The following is a 26,397-nucleotide window of genomic DNA, read 5'->3' as shown; positions in this document are numbered from 1 at the left end:
ATGAACAGTATGCCTGCCTACCTACCTAAAAAAGGTCTTATTAAGTCCATTCATTTCCTCGTAGAAACAGAAGAAAGCTACAAATCACTAACTTTTTAAATCTGAAAACTATTTCAATAGAATTTTTACTACTGAATTCAGCAAAGTCCCATCGCATGCCATTCAACCTTCTCAAATTCAGTTATGTACCATCAGCCCAAAACAGACAGAAAGAGAGAGAAAAATAATAACCTAAATGGTGCATCAGCCACAATGAAATGAGTTTATGCTGAAGAGTAAGCATGAGATGGAGCTGGGGCTTTGCTGGTCCCTCTCTGACCCTTGTCTCTGCATTGCCTCTCACACTGGGGGCGTCTCAGACACTGATGGTGAATGTCGTGGTTAAGGCTATGCATGTTTTCTTTTTTTATGTCAAAGTACCTCTAAAGACAAGGCAACTATCCAATCTAGTCCGAAAGAAACAGGAACTTGTTCCAATGCTGGAGGAAACACTTAGAATAAGTCCTATACTTACTGGAAGATGGTGTGTTATTCTCCAATCTGGTAACTTCCTAAAAGATTTTCAGAAACAAATTGACCCTATACAATTTTTACATTACACCTGACTCTTCTGTACTCTTAACCAAATCAGTACCTTAGATTCTCATATGTTAGAATGATGTGGTCAGAGTTGGTGAAAGAGACTCACAATTTGAGCCCTGAGATCCTCAGATTGTGTGCCATGGTGCCTGAGAGCACTACAGCAAACTCGAGGGGGTGTTGCAGGATATCTTAAATTTTTGAGGAAGACATAGCATTATTCCACATCCCTCAGACACTGCGTGAACTACTAGTTCAAGCCAGTTCACAGTGTAACATTAGACTGTTATATTTCTTTGGATGAGAGCATTTCTTCGCAAAGCTGGGTTGTTGGTAGTTGCTGTACTACAAAGCAAATATTATGTGAAAAGTAACGTGAAACAAGAAATTAGGATAGTGGAATACCATCTGATTTCAAGGTTTAAGAAGTTGTGAGGTGGCCAGTGATCAATTTATTGCCTCACAGCTCCAATTCATCCTCTGCAAAAATAAAGATGGAACTTTACATATTTTTTCTTTGGCCAGCTGGTTCTACCCTAAGCTTTGTCAGTGGAGTGCCATGGAGAGACATTACAGGAAGAGGAACTTTTGTTTCCTGGTTCTGGTGTGCTCTTGCTGCAAGCTGCCACAAGCATACATGGCTTCTCCAGCCCCCAGTTCCTGCAATGCAGGTACCTTCTTCAGCAACTGGCTCCTGCTGTACGTGGTGGTCAGCACCAACCAGCCTCCGGCAGCTTCTGCGGGCATCCCCCTTAGGTGGTTTTGTAGCAGAGCCCCTCCAGTGAGAAACCTCCCCATGAACATTTCCTCGGCATCCTAGAGGATGGATTTCCAGCAAGTTCTACCAGCACAGCGCTACTGTGACTTCTCTGCCATCCAAGGAGCCAAGGCCAGCCATCCTCTCCCCAACAAGGTCTACAGTAGAAGAGAGGGCAAGTTTGGGTTTGGTGCCTTGTTTCAAACCCAGGGGAAGAGGCCGCTCTTTATATTTGTTATTCCTCTGTTCTTCAGAATTCTCTTTACTTCCTAACAGCCAACCCTCATCAAAATGAGTATTTCTTAAAAAAATTTTTTTCTTTCTTATTACTGTTTTCAATTGTGGTAAAATGCACATCACATAAAATGTACCATCTTAGACGTTTTTAAGTGTACAGCTCAGTAGTATTAAGTACGCATACATTGTTGTGCAAGCCTCACCACCATCCATCTCCAGAACTCTTTTTATCTTGCAAAACTGAAAGTCTATACTCATTAACACTAACTCTCCATTCTTCCCTCCCCTCAGCCCCTGGCAACCACCATCCTACATTCTCTCTCTGAATTTGACTACTCTAGGTACTTCACGTACGTGGAATTACTCAGTATTTGTCTTTTTTGTGACTGGTTTATTTCACTTAGTTAATGTCCTCAGGGTTCATCCATGTTGGAGCATGTGTCAGAATTTCCTTCCTTTTTAAAGCTGAATGATATTCCACTGTGTGTATATACCACATTTTGTTTCTTCCCTTCATCCATCAATGGACATTTGGGTTGCTTCTACGTTTTGGCTATCGTGAATAATGCTGCTATAAACATAGGTATACAAATACATGTTCAAGTCCCTGTTTTCAATTCTTTTGGGTATATACCCAGAAGTGGAATTGCTAGGTCATATGGTAATTCTACTTTTAAGTTTTTAGGAGCCGCCATACTGTTTGCTAGCGAATATTTCTTTATATTAAACTTTCCTGTTCAAATTATCATGTGCTTTATCTCCTGATTGGATCCTGACTGAAACATGCAAGGCCCAACAGATGCACCCATTCCATTAGTAAGTAACTGGTGAAGAATGAAATAAAAACATTATTTTTTAACTTTTCACTTTATGTGTATTATTTTTTTACATGGCTACAAAGTTAATAGTACATAACTACTTATTAAGTTATTGGGACCAAAGCACTTCATAAGTGAAACTGCTAGGTACTTCTTGTATCCTAGAAATGATATGAAAAAATTACTGAGACACTAAGGGTTCCATGAGTAAAGATGTTGGGAACCTTTGCTCCAGCCTATATGTTTCCAGCTGCCCTTAGGACAAGTCTGCTTGGAAGGTTCCTTAGGCTCACCTTGGAAGGATACTCACCTAGGGAGTATCCTTATACTTGAAGGCACAGATAGATCCCTCCCCCACCCCCAGCATCTTGGTTTTCTTCATAATATTAAATTTGTTCTTACTCGGGCAAGATGGCTAGAAACTTTTGATTATCATTGACTTAGGCTGCTTTGTGTCCCCTTATTTCTAATCTAAGTCCCACAGTCAAAATGTTTCCCGAATAGCCCTTTTTCCCCTCTGTTCCCACAGCTGTTAGTCTAACTATCATCGCTAGCTGGTATTATCTAACAGATTCAAGCTGATTTCCCTTAAATGAGACCATGGGTTGAAAATTCAAATGCCCACTGAGGCTAGAAATACGATGATTCGTACCTGCCACAGTCCCTGCACACACGAAAGCAGCTGAGTTAAGCAGGCTATGGGCCAGGTGCCCAGGATGCCAGCTGGAACAACGACCTCTCTCTCCCAAAGAAAGCGCTGGCAATGCAAGTGAGTGTAAATGACGCTACTAGTGGCAAAATCATGACTGCTCCCCACCCCATACACAAGTACACATGAATGATTTGAAAAGTAAGTAATCATTCAGAAACTTTGACACTTGTTTTCATTAACTGGAAATTACTGGAGACAAACCTTATGACACATCTTGTGCAGCCACACGGTTGGAACAGGCTGCAGGTCTATTTTTTCTGCTGTTACGCTTTTTTTTTTTTTTTTTTTAACCCCAAAGCCTAGCTCAGGTCTCAACTCCTCTATAAAGCCTACTGAAGCCCACAGTGAACTTAACTTCCACTGTGAACTTCTAACACACTTAAAGCTGATACTCTGGATGTTAGTTGTCTTCTGAGGCAGATCTGTAAGCTATTTGGAACATAAGATTATATCTTGTGGGGTTTTTTTTTCTCCTTTCTAGAGAGTTGAACACACTGGATACTGTGAAGGCACCACATAACTAATAAAATAATCATTCAATCATTTCATAATATTGAATTATGACAACATGTAAGCATAAGCCTAATTTCTCCTTACCCCAAAAGTACATTACAAGGAACTGTGTACATAAATATCTGTTATCTTCAAAGACAGAAAACAAGAAAATTTGCATTGCATCTGGAGAACTGAGGCTGGTAATCTGCAACAATCCAAAACTCTATCGGATAAAAAGCCAAGAAGAAAATAATTCTGACAGCTGCAAACCTTCTGTTTTACAACATGCACAGAATGGAGGCACTTCCTCTTAACATCCTCATAAACAGAGTGCTGAACAAATGCAAACAGCCCCAGTAGAAGCCACTGGAGTCTAGGCTTCAACTAATGGATTGTGCTTATCTTTATACAGGCAACCTCGCCAGCCCCCTAGCAAACCCACCACAGTTGTCCTTGGAGCCATGAATAAGATGGATTGAACAAACTTTCATTTCAGCTGATGCAATTTCCAGGGCCAGCAAGGTACCAACAGAAGCTGCCCACTTTAAAAGAGCAGCAGCTCCACCTTCCTCAGAGTGGGAATGCTGTTTCCTTTAAATTAAGAACTAACATCCGGCACCGGGCCACCTGAATAATATATACTAATAAACCCCAGAGGAGAATTCCAGACACCTCTTTTACTCAAGGCATGAACTCCTCTAAGGTGATAAACATTCTATTAAGCAAGTCTCTTAGGAGCAAGTTTTCCCTCAGAGGCTGTTTGCATTTGCAACATGCTCTGTTTTCTGAGGTCAATTTGGGATCCATTGTTGCACAATATGTAATTAATTTTGCCATCTGTTTTCTTGACGGATGGAATTAACCTGTGAATGTAGAAAGGCAGCACTTTGGTTGTCCCAAACATCCTGTTATCTGGACCAGAGGAAGGAAAAAGTATCCCACTTGGCCATAGCCCTAAATTCTGAACCAGCAACTCAGTTTAGTACCAAACAATTTATGTGTTTAAATTAAGCTATGTCTTAATATCATCAGCAATAATAAGTATACTTTATCAAACACCTACTATGTGCTAGGTATTATGCCACACACATTACAGAACATATCTCTACTCTTATGACATCTCAGCAAGGTGGTATTTTCTAGCTCTTGCAGTGCTTCTGTATACATCACCACCAATCCTCATGATAATCCTGTAAGGAAGGAATCTTGGGTATTACTGGCTGCATCTGCTTCTGAAGAGGATACGGATCCTCAGAGAAATAAGTGGCTGGCCCAAGGTCACTTAGCTAGGACTGAATGTGAAGTGAGACTGGAATGCGGGTCCCTCTGACCTCATTCCATGCTACTTTCCTATATCTTAGGATGTGTCTGAATAAGCAGAGCACAGATCATTTTAATTCAAGGCAAATGTGCCATATGCTCCAAAAGAAGAGGAATATAGTGCAGTTAAGAGAGGTCAGACAGCAAAGCCGACTCAGAGCCTCTGAGCCTGGCTGACTTGGAGGAAGGGGGAGCCAGACATGAATAGAAAAGGGGAAGTCCAGAGGAGGCACAGATGTGGCGGGGGGAATGTGGCTCCACTCACACATCTGAGTCTGAGCCTGAGCAGGACAACCAGTGTGGGGATGTGTTCTTCTACCAGATCAATTTCCCAGACAACCAGGGCTCTTCAGGGAGTGCTGCTCTCCTACGGACCTCACAGCCTTTGATGAAAATATTTCTACAACAGATTGCATAGGATACCTCCTCTTCACTAAACAAAGGCTGTGGAACATACTTCATTTTTGTCCTACAAAATAGACTATTGTTGCTAATTACACTATTCTCTAATATATATATATGGACCTACATTTTTCACTAAGCCTTGTCTAATAAATTTATCCTTTTTCATTGTCTTTACACCCGGTCAACAATTCCTACCCAATTTCAAGAGACAAGAAGCAGCATGTGATCAACATTTCACATTCTTTTTAACTGCTCTAGAAAGCCTGTCCTAATACATAGATCTACAGACAGATGTAACACTCTTAATACAGGAGAGTAATGTTTTCACAGGTGAGAGGAGGGACATTGGGTTCTAAAATCAGTAAAATGAAATTGCAGATGGTTAAAATTATCTTGAACATTTCTTAAACGGCCCGCAAAGCACAGTACCATCTACACAGTTTTGTATCTACACAATACTTATCAATTCCTCTCTTAGGCTATGTTTCTCTACAGTTGCCAAACAGACGTTAAGTTCTTCCTCCATAATGATGATAAAATCATCACCACCAACTTGCCTGTTCTCCTGAACAACGTGTTTCCCATTCTGTTGGTGGTCAGAACCCTTAAAACTCATATGTTCCATTGGTTTCATCCATAGGTGACCCTGACTTGTTCAACATAAGCAATGCAGAGGGCTTCTGCCTGGTCATGAGTGGCTGAATGGGAATGGTCAGGATTTCCTGACACTTGTCTTCTTCTTCAGAGTCAGATATCACTTTTTATTGACAGTATCTAACAACCCCTCTACGTCTTCTAATTGGAGGTCCAAGGGACTTAGGGAGAACCAAAGGTTGATGGAAGAAGTCAGGGGTTCATCATCTGTTCTAGACAAAGCTGAAAACATCACTGTTCAGATGTCATCTTCATTTATGTAGTTCTTCATTCTACAAATATTTATTGAGCATCTACCGTGTACAGGTATAAGGCAAATGGTGTAGATAAAACAACCGTGGTATCTGCTCTCACAAAGCCCGCAGTAGAGTGGGTGAGGATGAAGAACACTAATTAAAATACAGTATGATAAGTGCAATAGCACAAAAGTACGGGGTGCTATGAAGACTCAAAGGACAAGTACCTAAATCGGACCTGGGGGAGGGAGTCATCAAGGAAGGCTTCCTGAAAAAAGTGATGCCTAAGCTAAAACTTGAGAGTCAAGGAATTAGCCAAGGAAGGGGAGATGGGAGAGAAAAGAAGGAAGAATGGTTCCAGGTAGAGTTAACAGCATGTTTAACAGTCCACAGGTGAAAGAATAACTGAAAGGAAGATTAAAGAAAAAGCCAATGGATATGAAAATCAACTGGCCACTGTGGATCTTTGAGAAAGACAATGTAGTAACAGAACTAGAGGTAAAAGCCAAATTGCAAGGGGTTGCAGAATAAACTGGTATTAAGGTAGTAGAAAAAGGACTGGTGGACTATTCACTTACGGAATCTCACTGAGAAGAGTAAGTTTGAAGAGTACTCTGAGGAGAAAGCACCATCAACAGAACACAATTTTAGCACAGCTTGAATTGAGTGACTTTGCTGAAGGAATATTTAAATTCACAAAGCTCTCCCACTGGCCAATACCAGACACAGGGAAGCTGGTGCCATCAATCTCTTACAAAAACACATTTGCAATAATTTGCATGGACTCTCACACAAGTTTAAATTATATTAAAAAAAAAAAAAATGAAGTCGAACCCCCTTCTCCAAGCTCAGTGGCTGGTGCTAGCCCAGCAGGTCTTACCTGAAACAGGGCAACACAAGGTGTTATCTCTAAGGCGCCTGGGAGGCTCCCAAGCCCCAAATTATCCTCTTAGCACTACAGGAAATACTCTCATTAGAGAGGCGGTACTTTGGGCTAAACTTTGCCCTATTTTCTGTTCTACCATCAGGTTCTTTTAAAAATACAAGCATACCTTGGAGGAGAGGCCTGTGAATGACTAACATCTAAGAGCAAATGAACTCACTGGTTTCTTTGTTCCTTCACAGGGCATCCCAGGTGGTAGCAGGAATGCAGAAATTAAGAGTGTGGGGAGGGGGGGAAGGGGGAGGGGGAGGGGGAGGGTTGGGAAAAGAGTAAATGCAAGTTTATCCCATCCCCAACTCCACCCTGCTCACTAACCTCCTGCCTGCCTCACACCAAGAAAAGGCAAAGAGTAGTAAACAAACCCAGCAGACAACTTGCCAGGCAGGTGGGTGAGTTTCAAATGCTTGGGGTTCCTTACCTTTAGTGATGTAAATTTTTCTAATGATGTAAAATACTCAGAATTGTTTTGACTGAGATTTCCATCTCTGCTTCTCTAAATTGATTCCGCCTCCAAAGGCCACTGAACCAAAGAAATGATTTTCATTGAGGACATGATTTCTTTTCAAGTATTTGCAATTTGTGGGTAAAAATTATGGTGGCCCACTTACCCCAGTGCTAGCCAGTTTTCTAACCTAAGGTAAAAAGCTAAAATCTACTATAAAAACAAAAATACAAAAAGCTCACATCGAAAAAATCTGGCATCTCTGAAGCTGAGCAAACATATCAATGATAGCTGAAGTTAGCTGGCTTATAGCCCAAGAATCACAAACTGATAGCCTTAGGACTGAATCCAGCTCAGAGTTTTCTTGGGCCACATAAGTTTTATTTTTCATCTGAACTTTAATGCCTTTAGATGAGAACTGATCTCTGCAAGTTTGCCACAGGTCTCAAGACTTGCAACTGTTCATATAAAGCACTGCTTACGCACTGATATTTCTTGCCTGGTTCTTGTAGACATTTGAGTTTGGGACCACCGTTTTATGCAGACTGATGTTAAAAACAAACAACCTCTCCTACCGAGGTAGGGCTAACGTTTCAGAGCGGAGCATGTGTGGGTTGTTGAGTCATAGGATCACTAAAAAACAATAAACCACAACAGTGTGCAGCACCGCTTGCAATCAGACTCTTAACAAAACAGGAGACTGAAAACACCAGTGGGGCTCACTTGTCCCAGGATAAGCCACGTGACCATGGCTTTGAAACCACTTTTGAACAGAAGCATCCGCCACGAGTCACCGTCTGATCTCACTGCTCCCACAAGATCCCTGACATCTGGATGTCCCAGAACAGAAGGCTGGCAGCCAAAATCCAAGCCTGGCTTGGCAAAGGAAACAATCCCTCTATTCAGTGAGCTGTGGCTATACCACAGCATCTGTAGGATCCAACTAACAGCACTCAATTTGGAGCAATTCACACCCGGCGCTCAGCCAGTCAAGCCACTTGATGGCTATTTAAGACATTTATGACATGTAATACAGAAACTGTGCCATCACTTGTCTGTCCGTAAGTGCTGGCAAAGAGGATTTAGGTCCTCACCCCGAAACTCATCTTGGTTCCACATGACATTTCCTATCACACTATGCATAGAATCCAAGAATCAGAAAGCTAGTGCTCAAAGAAGGCTTTGAGGTCCTCTCAATCTCCTCATTCCTCAAACTTGTTCACAGATGAGAAATTAGGTCCAGTAAGTTGATATGACCAGTCCAAAGGCTCATCACACAAGCGTCTTAAGAGGGACTAGGAGGGCTTCCCTGGTGGCGCAGTGGTTAAGAATCCTCCTGCCAATGCAGGGAACACGGGTTCGAGCCCTGGTCCGGGAGGATCCCACATGCCACGGAGCGGCTGAGCCCGTGCGCCACAACTACTGAGCCCGCATGCCACAACTACTGGAGCCCGCGTGCCTGGAGCCCGTGCTCCACAACGAGAGGCCACTGCAATGAGAAGCCCGCACACCGCAACGAAGAGTAGCCCCCACTCGCTGCAATGAGAGAAAGCCCGCGCACAGCAACGAAGACCCAATGCAGCCAAAGATAAATAAATATTTAAAAAAAAAAAAAAAAAAGAGGGACTAGAACGTAGATCTCGGAGACCTCCACAGTGGAGGTGTCCTCTCTGTGACCAGCCCCTCGGGGCAGCCTCCGTGTCCTTCTGCAGCCTAGCCCAGTGTTCCTGGACTTGATTTCTGTGACCCACATGGGCAGCCTGGTTCGAGGTCATCACTGGGGTTTGGGTCAAAGCCCACTGATAATAAAGGGGTTCCTCTGCTTTGGTTGGCCCTCTGTGCATGTATTCCCTTGGGGATGTGGCAGGGAATACTGGCTGGCTGGGGACAAGGTTTGGGAGTTTGGAATCCTATACCCTAGCCAAGGATTTCATCTACAAAGATAAACTGGCACCTCTTCTATCCCAATTTACTCATCACAGAAGCAGTGTTCTCTTTATATCACCATGTCTTTCACTCCCTCAAGAGCCCTCTGAAAGTTGCTCCAGCCCCATCCCCTGTCCTAGACAGCCATTCTCCTGGAGCTCTCATCTAGCATCAACTAAATGAAACTCCTTATGACTAATTGCCCTGTTTTGTTTATTTGTGTGCAGCTTCAAAGTCTTTACATTATCCAGAGTTCAGTAATATCCATTAAAATAGATAAAATAATCAAATATGGCAATTAAGCTCATATATATAAAGTGTAAGGGTATTCTTTACAGGGACGTACGGACTTCTTACACTGATTTTTAAAAAAATTTTATATTGGACTCCAGTGTTCTATGGGGGCGTATAATTACCATAGGTTGAAGGGGCTGCCTGTAATTAATCTTCTCTAGTTCTTATTCTCATCGCTCAGCGCTTACCAGACCAGGTCTGTGTTTGAGAATTTCCCTCTCTGATCTGCAGTACTGTTGTGGTTCATGGACTCTGTATCTTTGTTCTCCCTGATAGCATCTGTGTCATTTGTCACTGGGCGGTGAGAGGGGTTGGTAATCCAATATGCCAGGCTCCATTTGCTGTATTAGACCATAGCCAGACACCAAATAAGAAGCAACAGGGAAAGAAAAAAAAACACGGTGAAAGGAAGCCTGTGTAGGAGACACCGTGGCCGACTTCCCATCACTTCCTTCCGCCCGCCTGCCTGCTCCTTGGGGAGCAGCCTGCTGTTAGAGGGAGAAACTGACCCCAGCCCCCAGCTCTCAGGTTCAGCCCTGACCATTTCCGCACAGTCATAGTAATCCCATCCCCCTCGCCCTAGAGTGACTGGTTTAGGCAACCCAAGCCTAAGCCAATCAACACAGCACATTCTTTACTCAATAAACTGGCTTAAGATTGGGCACATGGCCCAATCTGGGTCAATGAGACATCAGAAATGTGCTGGGGGCTTCTGGCAAAGGTCACTCACTCCTCTGACAGAATTACCAAAAGCCAGTTCTCTCTCCTCTGGACACTGTATTGTGGGTATGAAGTTAGAATTGCTGCAGACATTTAACCAGCATGAAAGAAGCCAGCTGAGGAAGAAACTTAACCACAGAAGGCAGACTGGAAAAAAAGTGGGTCCTTGACATCACGGCACTGCTAAATCAAATATCATTCTACTTATGCAACTAATAAAAAAATCCACTTTTGTATGAGCCAGTCTAAACTAGGGTTCCTTTCTTGCACAAGAAGAGCCATAACTGATACAACATCGCGGGCCGCAAATGAGGAACGTGCTTGAGAACTTCTCATCTTGCTGCCAGCCTTACCACGTGCCTGGCCCCTAGGACAGTGGGTAACGGAGGCTAAGGATGCACAGCTGACCAAACCGTTCTCTCCCATTTCCTCAAGCTTGCTGCCTGACAAAGGTCAGAGTGCAGCCTGGATGCCCCCCCTCCTGCAGGGCTAAGTCCTGTCTACCTGATGGCAGTGGTAGCTGAGAGCAGAAACCTGGGGGGTAGGGGGCGGCGGGGAGGAGATGCTGAGATACCTTAGTGGCACACACAGGGAGGGGAGCATGAGAGGTAGGACGTGGGTCCCTGGGCATCCTCCTCCACTCCCAGCATGGCCCTGCCCCACCATCCCTGATGGGACATCTTGATGGGCCTTGTGTGAGGACATCCCTGCCCCAGAGGGGTGGCTACCTTCCTCACAGGGGCTGAAAGAGCAAGACTTGGAAGGCAGGCAGGACAAGGAGCTGGGAAGGTGTGTGTATAAAAGCTCCAGATCCCAATCTAGGGTCAGGTCAGGCCTACTTTGGAATTTCTCCCAGGAGCTAAGGGTATGGTGAGAAGCTCAGGGACACATTCCCTGAAGGCTAAAAAGTTGTTAAATAGCAGAGAAGGGGCAGATCAACAATGGAAAACACTGGCCTAATAAGGTCAGGCCAGATTTTTGCCTTCGGATGTGCTCAAAGTCCATTTGGCGCTGCTTGTTACAAACACACACAGCACACAGCTAAAACACTTAGCTTTCCACTGCAGCCTTACAGCTGAAACACTAAATTCCACTGCAGCCTTACAGCTGAAACACTAAATTCCAACAGAAGGACTTTCTGGAAACTGGAGAAATCAGCTAAGTTTTTAATTAGGTTGTCTTTCAAGGCACCTTTGACGCAGTGCTCTCATTCTCTGTCACCCACGTGCAGCAAATACTTGTTCATACACCAGAAATGTAGAAATGGTTCTTGTCAAGTTTTCTTAAGGCCCACTTACTGCTCCTAGCAACCTCCACAAAAATACCTGCATTTCTGCATTTGCTTTGCTGTCCTGAGTTTTGATAATGGAATCTCCAGCAAGGTTCTCACCAAAGCCAGCTCCACCAGGAGCATTACTTTCCTCAGGACCAGGAATCAAAGGACCACAGGGGTCCGTGCCCTCTGGCTCCAGGGGGAGACAAAGACTTTAACCACGGAAAGGATTCCGAAGAATGCAACGCTAATGGCAGTGGGGTTTCTGAGCTCATTTAAAGACAATGCACACAAATGAACACATGAAATTACCTTGTTTGGCAAAAAACACACAAACAAACAAAAAAACCCAGAGAGAGAGAGGGGGAGAGAAAGTACTATGCAAACAAATATAAATGCAAAATAAAATGATGATATAAATCTCACATTACCTATAATGGGAGCTTTGCTTTAGGGGGAAAGGAAAGGAAAGAAGGGGCAAGAGATAGGGATGAGTTAGTTCTCTCCACAAGATGGGACAACCTTATGCAAAGACCTCATGTTGCTTTGTGCACAAGATACAGGCCACGGTGATTAAAGGACAGGAGGTGATGCAGACGACAGCACAAAGCCATTCTCCTCTAGACTTAGCACTAGTCTGACCTTCATCAGAAAGTGAGATTAGAGGGTTTGGCCTGTGTCCAGAGGACATCTGTCATGAGATCTAAAGGAGATAGACGGAAAAAAAAAAAAAAAAAAAAAAGCTTGAATTGGCTCACAGTAAAGCAAGAATGTTGGGCAAAATTTGTCCAAGTCAAACTGTATTTTATGGTAACCATTCGCTCTCTCCTCAGCTGGTAATTCTGTTTCAAATTCATTTTAAGTAACATGTAATATGCCATCTTACTAACTTTTATGGAGATGTGTGATACTGAGAACTGAGATCAAACATTTGGGACTATAGGAATTGGATGTTAACTATATCCAATTAACTTAGAAATGAACGTAGGGAGGCTTTACAAGATTGTAGATTCTTGCGTGTAACCACTGGGAAAATCCAAGGATTTGTCTCTATACTCAAACAAAGGAAGGCATTTGGGGCAGAGGACTCCTCTGAGTTAAGAGGTCTGATCCTTTCCTGTGTTTGCTGTGGGGCCTCTATAGGTAGGTAGTTCACGCTGGGGGAACAACCAAACAGCTGCTGGAGGAGCCCCCAGCACCTGGCTTCCTCTTAAACCACTGCACGTAGAAATCTGGGCCTGTGTGTGGTTGTGTACCCCACCTGGGCAGGCAGTGGGCCGTTAGGAGGCAGGTTCCCATCCCAGCTCTGGCACTATCATGCTGAATAACCATGGACACCTGATTTGATTTCTCTGTCCTAAATTTCATCTGTAAAGTGAGACTATTAGACTAAATCAAACAGCTTCTCATCTCATGCCTAGTCAAAGTCAAATTCATCATAATTGTCCACAACATGCCACCTTATCTGGCCCCTCACCATCTCTCTGGTCATCCCCTGTCCTCTTTCTTATCAGCACTAGGGCTGTTTCTGGAATACCGTGCCCACTCCCACCTCAGGACCTTTGCATCTGCTTTCCTTCTGCCTGGAATGTTCTTCCCCAGGTTATTCACAGGTGTGGCTCCCTCACATATTTCAGGTGGGTCTAATATCACATTCTCTGTGAGGACACACAATTGCAAATCCTACACACACACACCCCGCCCCCATCTTTATCCTCCTATTCAGCTTAAAAAATTTTTTTTTCCTCCTTAGCACTTAATAGTATCCCACCTATTATATATTTTACTTATTTATTTTATTGTCTATATCCCCTAGTAGAATGTCTACTCTCCAAGGGCAGGGATTTCTCTCTGTTTTGTTCACTGGTGTATCCCTGGTACCTGGAAGAGTCCCTGATACAGAAGAGGAATTCATTAAGTTTTGCTGAATGGATGCATGCACGGGTGGGTGGAAGGGAGGGCAGGAGGAGTACAGCTCTCTACCATGACTTCCAGCTCTGAGGTCTGTGGGCTGCGGTGTCCATAGCTGAAGGGCTGTCCTCTGCCACCACTGTACAGGTTGGACTCCATAACCACATGAAACAACAAGCCAACCCAGAGACGTACGTGGTGGGCTTTCACTCTGCTGCAGACCCTCTCGAGTGCTGCTTCCTGCACGTTCCATGCTCTGAGCTGCTGAAGGGCCACATACATCCTACACTCTCAGCAAGACCACGGCCTCCAAACATTGTCTATGGGAGATTCTTTATATTGGTGCTCAGCTCCATTTTCTAGAGTCAAAATTAATACTTTTGGGGGGAGCACAGTTACATCCATCTCCTTTCTCAAACTCTGCATCTAAAATCCCCAGGGGAAAGAGAAGTAAGCTTCTCTGTTGCCAAGATGACCACACTATTAATTTAACCTGCAATGAGAAGAGGTGGTGATGCCCCCCGTGCATTTCAGCCAGTTCCACTAGATGGCAACATGGTCTGGGTGTGCTGGTCTCCACGGCTGACATTTACCAGCCACACAGAATAGAGAAGCTCCCACACACCCCTCCTGTTCTCTGATATACTTATCTCCTTGCCTCCGCTTCACTTTTAGCCTGGCTATTTTCAACCAATAATTTACGTTTGCTCCTAAATGGTTCATGCTTACTCATGAATGCATTTAATGTAATCACTCCAGCCTTGGAAGTTTTATGTCCGCTTCTTTCTGCCAAAGTACATTACTTACCCTAACCCCCGCTGTAGAACTCTACCCAAAATTCACTTCTCCCACAAAACCTGCCCAAGCAAACCTGGCTCTGATTCCAACTGTATATATGCCATGATATACAGTCACAGACACATAACCAGTTTTATATATTGGATAGAATGTGTCTATATACATATATAAAGAAAGCTGACAGACAATCACACACACAGCTCTGGGCATCTGGTAGGCAAATGTACATTTCATATAAATGATGTCCAGGTGACCACGTTCCACATAACAGAAGTAGTCATGGCTCTACGAAATAGCATTGGCTGCCAGAGGTTCAATTCATGGGCCAAGAAATAAGATATATTAACACTCATCTATGTCTTCCAATTTCTAGTTCCTTCCTAGTATTCAATTTAAGGTCCAGAAAGTCTTTTGAGCAGAAAAATTTTAGATAAACCTCAACAAATATTATGTATAGACTTGAACAAGAGTGTGTAAATACCAATATAACTTTAAGGGCTATTTTAAAAGGCCCTCTTTATTTCAATCCTTGAAAACGTTTCCAATTTATCTTAAAATTAAGTTTACTTACAGAAGCATTAAGTAAGGCTGAAAACAAGCCTAAGGTATATTTTTAAAGTACAAAAGGCCTTATGTGTGGGATTAAATCCCTTATTGGCTGTTAGAGGAAATGGTAGCAGTGATATTCTGACAAACCCCTACATAATGCGAGAACAGAAATAAACACCCTTGTGTTTGCAGTTCTCCTCAAGGTGTTAACCGCCACTACCAGACCACCGGGATCCAGAGACGTCTGAGAGTTAGTAAACACATATAAATTGTCAAAAGGAGAAACTTTATGTGAAAAAGTTCTCGATCGGTTCAGAGCCCCATTTCTGAAACATTTCAATCCTTCATTTGTGTACAAATGAAACTGTCTACATGCAAACTTCAGATGCCATTTTTTCCACCCACAGTACTCAAACGTCCCTCAGCTTAATATCGGTTCTCCACACCCAGAGTCATAGCAAAAACAAACAAAACGAAACAGTGAACACAACCACTTTAAAGCCGTGACCAAAGATTATTTCCCTGTAGACAGCAACACCACGGTGTTTAGTCATCTGAGCATTCTGCCAGATTCTGACAAAGATGTTACATCGAAGTTAGTCTGAGGGTACAGTTAACTCACCTAGTTTCAGCATATTCCCCCGTATCAATCAGAAGGACAGCTTCACGGAGTCTCGGTAGAGTCACACAGACCAGAGAAACATACACAGCCACACTGTTGATGTGTATTCTTTGGCATCCGTATCGCCTTCAGGGACAGTCAGTCCTCCCCGAGAATAATTCAACAGAATTTATACCGTCCTTTCGAAAAATCAACCATAAGTTTACCAAACCAATGCACAGAAGACAGTGGTCAACAACAGTCGCTTTAAAAGTTGTTTTGCTTGTTATTCTGGGACCTGGGTTTCATCACCTGTAGTGGAATGCATTATGCAGCCTTTAATTGTGACTCCAGAGAGGTCTCCGCATCCACACTGGGACGGACTGGTCGCTGCCTGCACTTGCTACCCGTAAACCGCGACTACACAGAGACACAGGGATCACCTGTGATAGGTGAACGGGAGATAGTTTCAAAATCAAGCAGAAACAGGAAGTCTAACGTTTCAACATGCTAGGAAAGAGGAGCAGATACTTGAAAAAAAAAGGGAGTAGCCCTAATCATAGATGCCTAGAAAAAAGAAAATTAAAAAAAACCTCATTCCTACCTGGCCAGTATAAACATGAATGTCTATTAATAGTAAGTATTGCTTAAAGCTGTTCTGGTTCTCAGGAAAACTAGAGAATAGAGTTTGGACAACACTGCTACTTAAAATCATTAGTCATTTGTTTTTGAAGAGAATATAAGGTCTTCATAAAGAATGTATGTATGACTGCATCCACGCACATGCAATACACACATGTACATACATAGAGATATACGCACATGTACACTCCAATAGTCTCTTTAGAAGCTTATTTATTTACCTGGGCATTTGACAGTCATCATCACCCACAAATCTTTCCCTTATCCATCCCCACCAGGCAAGGTTCGGCCAGTCCCACAAGGCCCACTTCAAGGGCAACCCCTCTATAAATCCTTTTCCTGAGGATCCCAAACAGGTGTTACCATCTCAGCCACTTCCTTTAACCACCACGGCACCTCGACTGAGCCTCCTCGGTAACACTTTCTGGGTACCTCTAACAGTTGTCCTTCTATTATCTTTGGTGGCATATCTATCTTATCTTCAACTGTGTGGTAAGTTTGTTGATTTTATTTTTTATCTTCTGCAGCAGTAACACTCTGCCTTGAGCCTACTAGGTACTCAGCAAAAAAGATCCCAAGTGGAATGCAATGGACAAATGCTCTGAGTCTGCTGGGTCAGGTTCAAATTCCTGCCACACCACTTCCTGGTTTTGTAGACTTGCAAGTTACTTCACTTCTCTGAACAATTTTGTTCTCTGTCAAATGAGAATAACATCATCTGCCTCGTAGAATTGCTGTCAAGATGTAAAGAAAACCATGTGAAGCAAATAACATATTGCCCGATTCACAGCAAATGCTCAAATAGCAATAAGGATTATTGTTGACCTGAAATAAAATGAAATGCCTATAGGGAATTCCCTGGCGGTCCAGTGGTTAGGACTGGGCGCTTTCACTGTCATGGCCCGGATTCAATCCCTGGTCGGGGAACTAAGATCCCGCAAGCTGCCCAGCAAAAAAAAAAAAAAAAAATCAAATGCCTACTACTAAATCAGGGAGGAGGCTGAAAGAAATACCAAATCAACACCAACTGACAAACATATTACACTTTTCTCATTTCCTTCAGCCAGCGTTATCATGTGACTAACTCACAGAGGTTTGAAGTTTATACCTTAGAAACCACCCTTTTGTGTTCCTTTGTGTTACCTCCCCAAATTCTGACTGGCCCCTTGATGCTACGACAACTTCATCAGGGACTAAGGGTCAAAGAAGATGCCAAGAGAAAACTCCTCCTGGAAGCGAAGGACTCCAAATCAGAAAGACCTCCCAAACCCCGGTACACTGGCAATTCCAAGGGTAAGTTACCAAATGTAAAGAGCAGAAATGCTTTATCTAAACAGAGGAAGCAGGGTCTCACATTTCCTTAAAATGTGGCCTTGGGGGTAGCTGCATGGCTGGGTGGCTACCAGGAGCCACTCTGTCCACTGCTGTGAACAGAGCAGCACAGTGAGGCTGCAGGAAGGGAAGGCAGGAGGGAGAGGTGCACAGCATCACAGAACACAACTGCCAACATGGCAGCACAGCCCTCACACATGCTCCAGACACAGTCATGGAAGTCCTGCCTGGGAGAAGCAAGGGCAGAGAAGGCTGCAAGCATTAGAGTCTCATGTATCCGTTGGGCACCTCCGTACCCGAGAGAACCAATTCTTGATTTTGGAGAGAGCACTCCAACAACGGGAGAATAAACAGCAACAAATCTAGGGAATCCCCTGGCAGTTCAGTGGTTAGGACTTGGCACTTTCACTGCTGGGGCCCGGGTTCGATCCCTGGCCGGGGAACTAAGATTCTGCAAGCCACGTGGTGTGGCCAAAGAAAAGCAGCACATCTGGATGGGCTACAGATCAGGCAGGAGGTCATGTCCTTAAGACGTCCCTCCTTCCTCTCTTACTTGAGACCAGAATGCCAAGGTCTTACGTATTCAGAGCTATTCAAAACTTGCCGTTTAAAGCGGTCCCAGCAGTTGTAATTTTAAATTCTGCTCATCCTCCATTTGGGAAGAAAGAAGAATCATAGACAGAGGCTAAAGATCGGGGAGATTGTGGAGCACTCAAAACTCACAGAATAGCCTTATCTAACAACGTATCTAACTCGCTTCAGTTGCCTTTGGAGATACGAACACAGCTCTCCTATGCTTCCCTTGGACTTGCAATTAGGACGTTCCTGACAGAGTTAAGGATCAACAGTTGTGACAGTTGCCCAGTGCAGAAGCATCATCCGTGCCCTGAGACAGGGAGATGGGAGGCAACCGGAACTTCTATCCCTAGAAACCCTGCGTGATGGCCTAGCGGCCGAGGACTCTGTCCGGATCCAGCCTTACAAAGGTGATTGGTGCTCAGGAGTACGCATGGCTCTCTCTCTTTCTGGTGAGCTCAGCTCTGCAGCTGAAGCAAGGTACCGCTCAGCACCCCAACACCCCCGGCAGTGCAACTGGCATTGCTGGTGATAGAGGCACTCCGGAGCTTGGCAGCGACACTAAATACGCCGTCGTTAGGGAAGTCTGAGTGCGTCGTATGTGGTAGTTCTTCTCCAGCTATCTGCAAGCAAGCACGTGACGGTGGCTTTTAGAAAACCAGATCCTGCTCCTGAGTGTACATGCTCTCCACATTATCTAGGCATCTCAGAGCAAGGCACTATCACTTCAATCCACTGTCTCCACACCCCGGGAAGGTGGGTGGCAAGCGCAGTTTCAAAGAGGTGAAGCAGCATATTCAACAGGGCCCTGCAAGGTGGGGCAGGGCTGAGAAGAGAAGCCATGAGACCTAAGCCATGAGGCCCAGGGTGATCTCCAGAACACATGCTCTCTCTCTGGTCTAGTTTCACTGACTGCTTATTACATACCCCAGGAAAAACATTTCCTCTATGGCCACCCACATCCTCATGGCTGCATGAAAATTTGCATTTCACTTGTTTATTTCAACAGATTCTATAGTCAGAACTGGAAATGTCTGCAAAACACCTTGATCTTTATGCTTTGGCATTCCCATATGCTCCCTAGCCCCTAGTGCATGATCTAGTGACTGCCAAGAGTAGTGTTGTTTTCTCTCCATTCGACCCTCCCCTTTTCCCATCAGTCCTATCTGGACCCTCCTTTTTGGCCTTCTCCCAGCCACCTCAACCCTCTCAATGGCCTCCCTAAAACCAGAGAACTGAGCAGGGTCTCCTCCTTGATTCAACTTGCTTCCTTTGCCCATCTGCTCTTCTTCAAGGAGGAAGGAGTCATTGGCAAGGGAGGAAGGCACGCTAAAGGGGAATTACTCCAGGGGACCCAGTGCCTGAGACTGGTAAGGTGCTCCAGAAGCGTTTTCTGGATGTTATCACAGAGACAGTGGCTGGTCAGACTCACCCTCTCTCACCCAAAAGGGCTTGTGCCAGCATAGAAGCGCATAGTTCATGCCTGGACCAGGGTCGGGAAATCCCACTAGATGCCGAGCAGCGTGCATGATTTCCCTACATTCGCTCAGCCCTCACCGAAACCCTGGGAGGTGGGCACCATTATCCCCGGGCTACAGGCGAGGAAACCAAGCTCCATAAATTTAACATACCTGCTCAGTGCAATGCCAAGATAGGAACATAAGGATCTCATTCCAAATCTGTTGGCTTTTTTCTCTTCATATCATATCACGAAAGTGTCCTTGGTTCACCAGACAGAAAGCACAAATAGGGGACTGTCTGGAAAATAAAGAGAACACCTGGCAACCCACCTTTCAAGGTTGGGCAGAGCAGTGAGCCAACAGTGGGAACTGGAGCTGCTGGGGGCCAGCCCTGGCCTCAGAGACAGGGCGGGGGTGGAGATTTCTCAAGTCCATCCTCACATTGACTGCACTTTGCAGCCTCCTCCTAGATGGGCTGCATAAAAAATGTGTGGGAGGGCAGACTTTTCTATCACATAGTACGTGTTTGTAGGTTTTAAGGATAAATTTTATAAAATGTTACTCAGAAGCAAGCAAACAAACAAATGAATAAATAAACAAATAACCGCTTGGCTGGTTAGCAGTGCAGTGGTGGCGAGAGCCAGATCTTAGGACTCTAGAAGGAGCACTTATGTCTGTCTTCCTATGATGCAGGCTCCAATCTCTCTTCACACTCGCATCACCAATGAAAACACTAAATCAGCCTTTACAAAGCACAGAAACACCGAGCGCCTGTTGCAGTAAATATGCTGGCACTCGAATGTGGTTTATTTTCTGCTGAGCTGAATATAAACAGAGTCCTGACATTTTATAGCATTCTTCCATTGCAAACCTTCATGTGAAACTGAACACGATCCTTTGTAATAAAATACTAAACTAATTAAACTCTAAATTTGCCAAGAAAAACTCTCCAATGGTAGAGTTAATTGCTCTATAAATTTCTAGAATTTCTAGTTAATACACAACATATGATACTTCCCAAGCTGAATTCCTCATCCTCCTTCCATGGCCAAACCTGATCATTTCCCTCTCTCTTTTAACCTCTGTGGATCCCATCACCACCCTGTCAGCCAGTCATCACTGATTCCTCTCTTGGTTTGGATGGTCTCTCATTCACTAAGTTCTGCTGTCTTTCCATCTGTGCTTCCACTATTCTCATTTGGATTCTGTTAAACCCTTTGCTTTCAACGTGGCAGAAGGTTATTTTCTTGAAACGACAACTTTCCAGAGAAGGCCATCAAAGCTGTTCTACTCTCCATTCTCCTTTAGAGGACAGAGAGCTTTTTCATTTTGTAGTTTTACCCATGTGGCTATTTGGAAAGCTAAATTTAAAAAAAAACAACAAGAACAACTTTCAGAAATGTTTCAATTTAGAGAGCCATTAGAAATTACAGCATGTCTTGAGTAAAGTTTCTCCTTGATTTTTGCCCCCAGGAAACACACACACCAGTTTTGACCATTTGCACGGGAAGGATGATTGTGTCCCCCAGTTCTGGGCCTCATCCCATTTGTACTCAGAGGCCCCCTGCTCAGGCACCCACCATCAGCACTTGTCTTCCACCCCATCCTCCTCCATCTAACAGCTGAACAAATTTACCCAACGACAAGCTGACATCAAACAAGCTTCTTCCATGTGGTGACTGAGGAGCAGACACTGCCAGCAAACCACCTCTCACCTCCTGGAGAGATGTCGGAGCCCCGTTTTCCCTTCCCACTAAGCAGTCCTCTCTTACAGATGAGGAGGGGCCACTGGAGCCCAGAGTTTCCTATCCTGTCGTACATTTCTGTCTCCCCTCCTCTATCCTCTTGTCACCCAAAGTCCTTCAGGACAACGGAGAGCACATGGGCTAGTTTAATCTGGAAAATGCTCACTAATACAGCAAAAGGAGGGCTTCCCTGATGGCACAGGGGTTAAGAATCCGCCTGCCAATGCAGGGGACACGGGTTCGAGCCCTGGTCTGGGAAGATCCCACATGCCGCCGAGCAACTAAGCCCGTGCGCCACAACTGCTGAGCCTGAGCCCTAGAGCTCGCGAGCCACAACTACTGAGCCCGCGTGCCACAACTACTGAAGCCCACGCGCCTAGAGCCCATGCTCCGCAACAAGAGAAGCCACCGCAACGAGAAGCCCGGGTACCACAACCAAGAGTAGCCCCCGCTCACCACAACTAGAGAAAGCCCGCGCGCATCAACGAAGACCCAACGCAGCCAATAAATAAATAAATAAATAAATAAATAAATAAATAAATAAATTTATATGTAAAAAAAAATACAGCAAAAGGATGGGCTGAAACTAAATTCATATGCCTCCTTACCCCCAAAGAGCTTCTCTTCTGGGCTCCGTATCTCATCTTCCCATCAGCCGTTCAGACTTGAAACCTCAGGGTCATCGTGGACCTCACTCTCCCCCTGCCAGCCACCAAGTTCTCACATTTCCCCACTCTTGCAGTGCCCCCTCTGCCTCGCCCTCATTCCAGCCCCAATGCCCTATCCTATCTCAGGCCTCATCCGTTGGCCTCAACTTCCTGCTCCTTTCACTCACTTGCCCTCATGGCACATCTTCTCAAAGCACAGCTCTAGCACCAAGACGTCACTATCTGTGCCCAGAATTGAGTTGAAAAAGGGCTTCCCCATCCTCACTTTACGACATCACTCTCCGATGAGGAATGTGCCGTGCTTCCCAGCTGCTCATGGACCAGAGTCCACTCTGTCAGCACAGGATTTAAGGCGGTCCCCAGTCCTGCCCCCATCAGGCTTAGCACTGTTCTACTTCCGGGCCCCTGCTCACCCGCTTTCCTTGGCCTCTGGGGTCCTTTCCACCATCATCAGCTACAAAACGCTGCCAGCCTCCCAAGGTTCAGCTCACAGCAGGCCTGTCATGATGCCTGCAGCCAGCTCCTACTCCTCTGTCTCCTCTGCAACTTCAAAGCTTCTTTACCACATTTAGCCTGTTTTGCCCCAAGGGAGAGCCATTGCTATATACATCTCATCATCCCACTACACTGTACTTCCCTAGGCAACAGGGAGATTTCTTCATTCATTCAACAAAATTAACCTGCATTTACCTGGTACTTCCTGCATGCCAGGCACTGACTTAGGCGCTGGGCACATGGTGGGAAATAAAACACATGAACTGACATTCAATGGCAGCAAGATCTGGCAGCCATTAAACACATAAATAACTAAAGGACAGATTTCAAGAGGGGCGAGGATGGAAATGAACAGGGAGTTCTGATGGAGACCACTCGGGCAGAGGTGGCGCCGGAGGTGTATGTCAAGAGCTAGAGGAAGAGCAGGAAAAGCAGCAAGAGGAGCAGGTGCCCCAGCCTGAGACAAGACAAGCTTGGCCCACTCCAGGGAGAGGAGTGGAAAGGGGGCCAGTGTGGCTGTAGTGTTGGAAGCACAAGGAAGAAGCAGCTGGGAGTCGGGCAAAGGCCAGAATAGGTAGGGCCACACAGGGCATGGTAAGAAGTTTATATTATATGGTGGGCATGTAAAACAGGACAAATGTCTGGAAGGCAAAGTGGCAATAAAGATCAAAACCTTCAAACTCCACGTGTCCTTTGAACTACTTCCAAGAACACATCCAATGAAACAGAGACAAGTATGGACAACCGCTAAGGGCGAGGGAGTTGCGTGATGTTATGACAATGGTGAAGGTTAAAAACAGCTCTCCTGTCCAAACAGGGGACTGGTTAAGTGAATTATGGCATATCTATACAATGGCATGTCATACAGCCTTGAAAAATGATTTTGTAGAGTAATTAATAACATAAGAACTCTTCACAAAGGCTACAAAGCAATATATAAAAGAAATCATATTAAGTACTATACAATTTTTGTAGAGAAAAACTACAGGCATACACAAAACAGCCTGGAGTAATATTCACAAAATGTTTGTTTCCGAGTGCTGAAATTAAGGAGTAACTTTTTTTTTTCATTTTTCACTTTTTTGTCAAATTATAGTAGATAAAATACACTACACTACCATGTGATGCTTTTGCAATAAGGGAAAAAGGTTTTCAAAAACCTGTTAGTAACAAGAAGGTATAGCAGGGTAGATTTCCTACAAATAATAAAGGCTGCTGATCAAGAGATGGCCAGGGCAATCTTCTGTCTTTTTAAGGAATCTTCAGAGCAAAACAGAAAAACAACCCAAAAAAATGTCCCTAGAACTTCAGGCAGGAAGTGTGTCATTCCTTTCTTGCTGATCGCTGATCCCTCTGACTCAGCACTGACTGTTAGGCCCCTCGGATCTTCGTTTTAAAGAAGTTAGAAGATAGAAGAGGATGAAGGCTTGGAAACCTCACCCAGGAGCTCCCAGCCCTGGGGCTGAAGTCTGAAATGCCAACCTGGCTCTTCTAAGGAAAAAGCCTTTTACCGTTCTTCTTGAGATTCATTACAACTGAGATCCACAGTCTCTCCTATATTACTACAGGTTAAACATGATTACATTTTTGTCTATTTCTTTTAAATAAGATTTACTCTGCAAGCCCCAAACACTCTGTTGCGCGTAAGCCTTCTTCCCAAACAGGTTTGAAAATGTAATAAACTATTCAGACAAGTCACAACAAGTCTCAGGTATTCTGCTGCCGGCTTACGCAGGCCCAAGTTGAAAACGTTCACCGCAGAGGCCCGTTCAGCCAGTGTGCCTCCCTGCTGGCCACTGGCTCACAAATGTGGTTTGGTTCCCATGTCCTGTTTGGCAGCCTCCTAAGCTCAGCACTTAACGGCCACTCAAAGAGCACAGACTGGAAATGATTTGCTAGCAGAATCCCACATACTACTTTTAGGTCTGTTTTTAACAACTCTGGAAGCCACGGAGCTGAGGGAAACATACACGGGACTGTACACAAAAAACGAATTTTTTTTATTCTGGAAACCTTAGAAATTTTAAGACAAATTAAATCAGAATTTGAGGACACTCACAATTACAGTCCAGGGCCTCTGCCTTCCCACATTCATTCAATAATATTTATTGAGGCCTTACTCAATGGTAGCCCCTGGGGAGGTAGGATGGGGTATGAAGGAGGAAGGGAAGGAGCCAGATACTTCCAAGATACTCTAACAGCTACAGTCAGTTTGAGAACAGGTTATTAAGGATCTTATAAGCCCTATTTAAAATTTTAGACTTTATCAAAACTCTAATAACGTATCTTAAGCAGGGGCAGCACAGGGAGCCAGACTGGCATGGAGGTGGGAGTAGGGGGGCATGTGGCGTGTCAACTGTCCTTAAGGGAATCTAGGTAAGAGATGATGGTGGTGACCTGGTCTTAGTTGGTGGCAGTAGGCTGTGACAAGAAGTGTACAGATTCTACAGCTATTTAATGGGAGAACTGATAATATTGGCAATTGACTGATGTAGAGGAAGATGCCTTCCAGGCTTCTGGATAGTCAACTGGATCATCTACAGAGGGGAAAACTCAAAGAGAAGGTAAGTTCAGCTTACTTCCCATCAAATTTGAGTTGCCTGTGAGATATCCAAGTATTGATAAACATTTTTACAACTGGACAGACAAGGCTAGGTTAGGCTTGAAATATAACTTTGGAAGTCATTACCATGTAGAGACTCTGAAGGCCTAGGAATGGATGGGATCATGAAGGGAAAGAGTGGAATAAGAAGGGCAGAGAACCCAGACAAAGCCCCAAGAAATACTGCCATTTAAGGGATGGACAAAGAAGAGGAAGGAGCCTGCAGAGGAGACTGAGAAGGGGCAGAGAGAGAAAAGAAGGAAATCAGGAGGGTGGATTGTCAAGGAAAAGCCTGCATATAGAAACCAGGAGCAGTAGGGATTTGTGCTGAGCCGTCAAGAAGGAACTGAACGGTGGCCATGCACCCACCATTTAAGTGCCAGATGCTGCTTGACTTCTTCCCCACCCCCTTGATATTTCTGGAGTCGTCTGTGAGCAGGCAGGGCCCAAATGGGAGGCAGCAGAAGAGAGAAGGTTCTGAGATAAACGGGGCAGGAGATCCTGGCCATAAGCCAGCGTGGTCTGCTCAGGGGCTGGAAGAGGGGCCAAGGGCCACAGAAGTGACAAAACACAAGGTTACACAAGTGGCATTCTGTTGTTCAGTCAAAAGTATTTACTGGTCATCTACTGTGTCTGGGCACTGCTGACAGTGCTGGGGACAGAGCAGTGACAAAAGTTCTAGTGAAACAGCCAGAAAAACAGGATGTCAAGCAGAGATAAATGCTGTGGAAGGAAAAAATAAACTAGAAGAAAGGGAGAGAGTGATTGGGAGAAAGGAGCATTTTGGATGGGGTGGTATCTGAGCAGAAAGCTGAGAAGAGTAAGGGAGAGAGCCAAGGAACAAGCTAAGAGGAAGGGCCTTCCAGGCAGAGGGAAGGGTAGGTGCAAAGGTTCTGAAGTAGGAACAAGCTTGGAAGAGCTTGAGGAGCCAGCAAGGCAATGTGGTCCAAGAGGAGTGAAGGAAGCAGGGGTGGTAAGAGATTAGGTTGGAGAGTTAGGCCGAGGCCAGGTCAAGGGAGCCCTCTAGCTCAGGGTAAGGAGGGTGGGCTTTATTGATTGTGATGGGAAGGCACAGGGGGGGTTAGAGCAAGGGAGTGACACGGTCTGATGGGTTTTCTAAGAGCACTCTGACTACATGAAAAGTGGCTGAAGGGGGAGGCAAGAGCACAGGGGGCGTTAGGAGGCTAATGAGGCCATTGAGATGAGA

The 26,397-nt window shown here is 44.7% G+C and overlaps 1 protein-coding gene across 2 annotated transcripts in view; it reads right to left on the bottom strand.

Annotated features, from left to right (window-relative positions):
* Positions 1 to 26,397, bottom strand: part of TNFAIP8 (TNF alpha induced protein 8) — a 121,496-nt gene that overhangs the window by 44,489 nt on the left and 50,610 nt on the right. The window contains exon 1 of one of the 2 annotated variants that reach the window (XM_061188075.1): positions 3,044 to 3,084. The exons of the other annotated variant lie outside the window; for it this stretch is intronic. The gene's annotated coding sequence lies outside the window, so the exon portion shown is untranslated. Of the gene's footprint in view, positions 1 to 3,043; positions 3,085 to 26,397 lie in introns of those variants that run through there. 2 annotated transcript variants of the gene reach the window in all.

Source organism: Eubalaena glacialis, chromosome 4, assembly GCF_028564815.1.
Source record: "Eubalaena glacialis isolate mEubGla1 chromosome 4, mEubGla1.1.hap2.+ XY, whole genome shotgun sequence".
NCBI lineage: Eukaryota > Metazoa > Chordata > Mammalia > Artiodactyla > Balaenidae > Eubalaena > Eubalaena glacialis.
The sequence above is the reverse complement of the archived record's forward strand: the minus strand, read 5'-3'. Positions and strand labels throughout refer to the sequence as shown.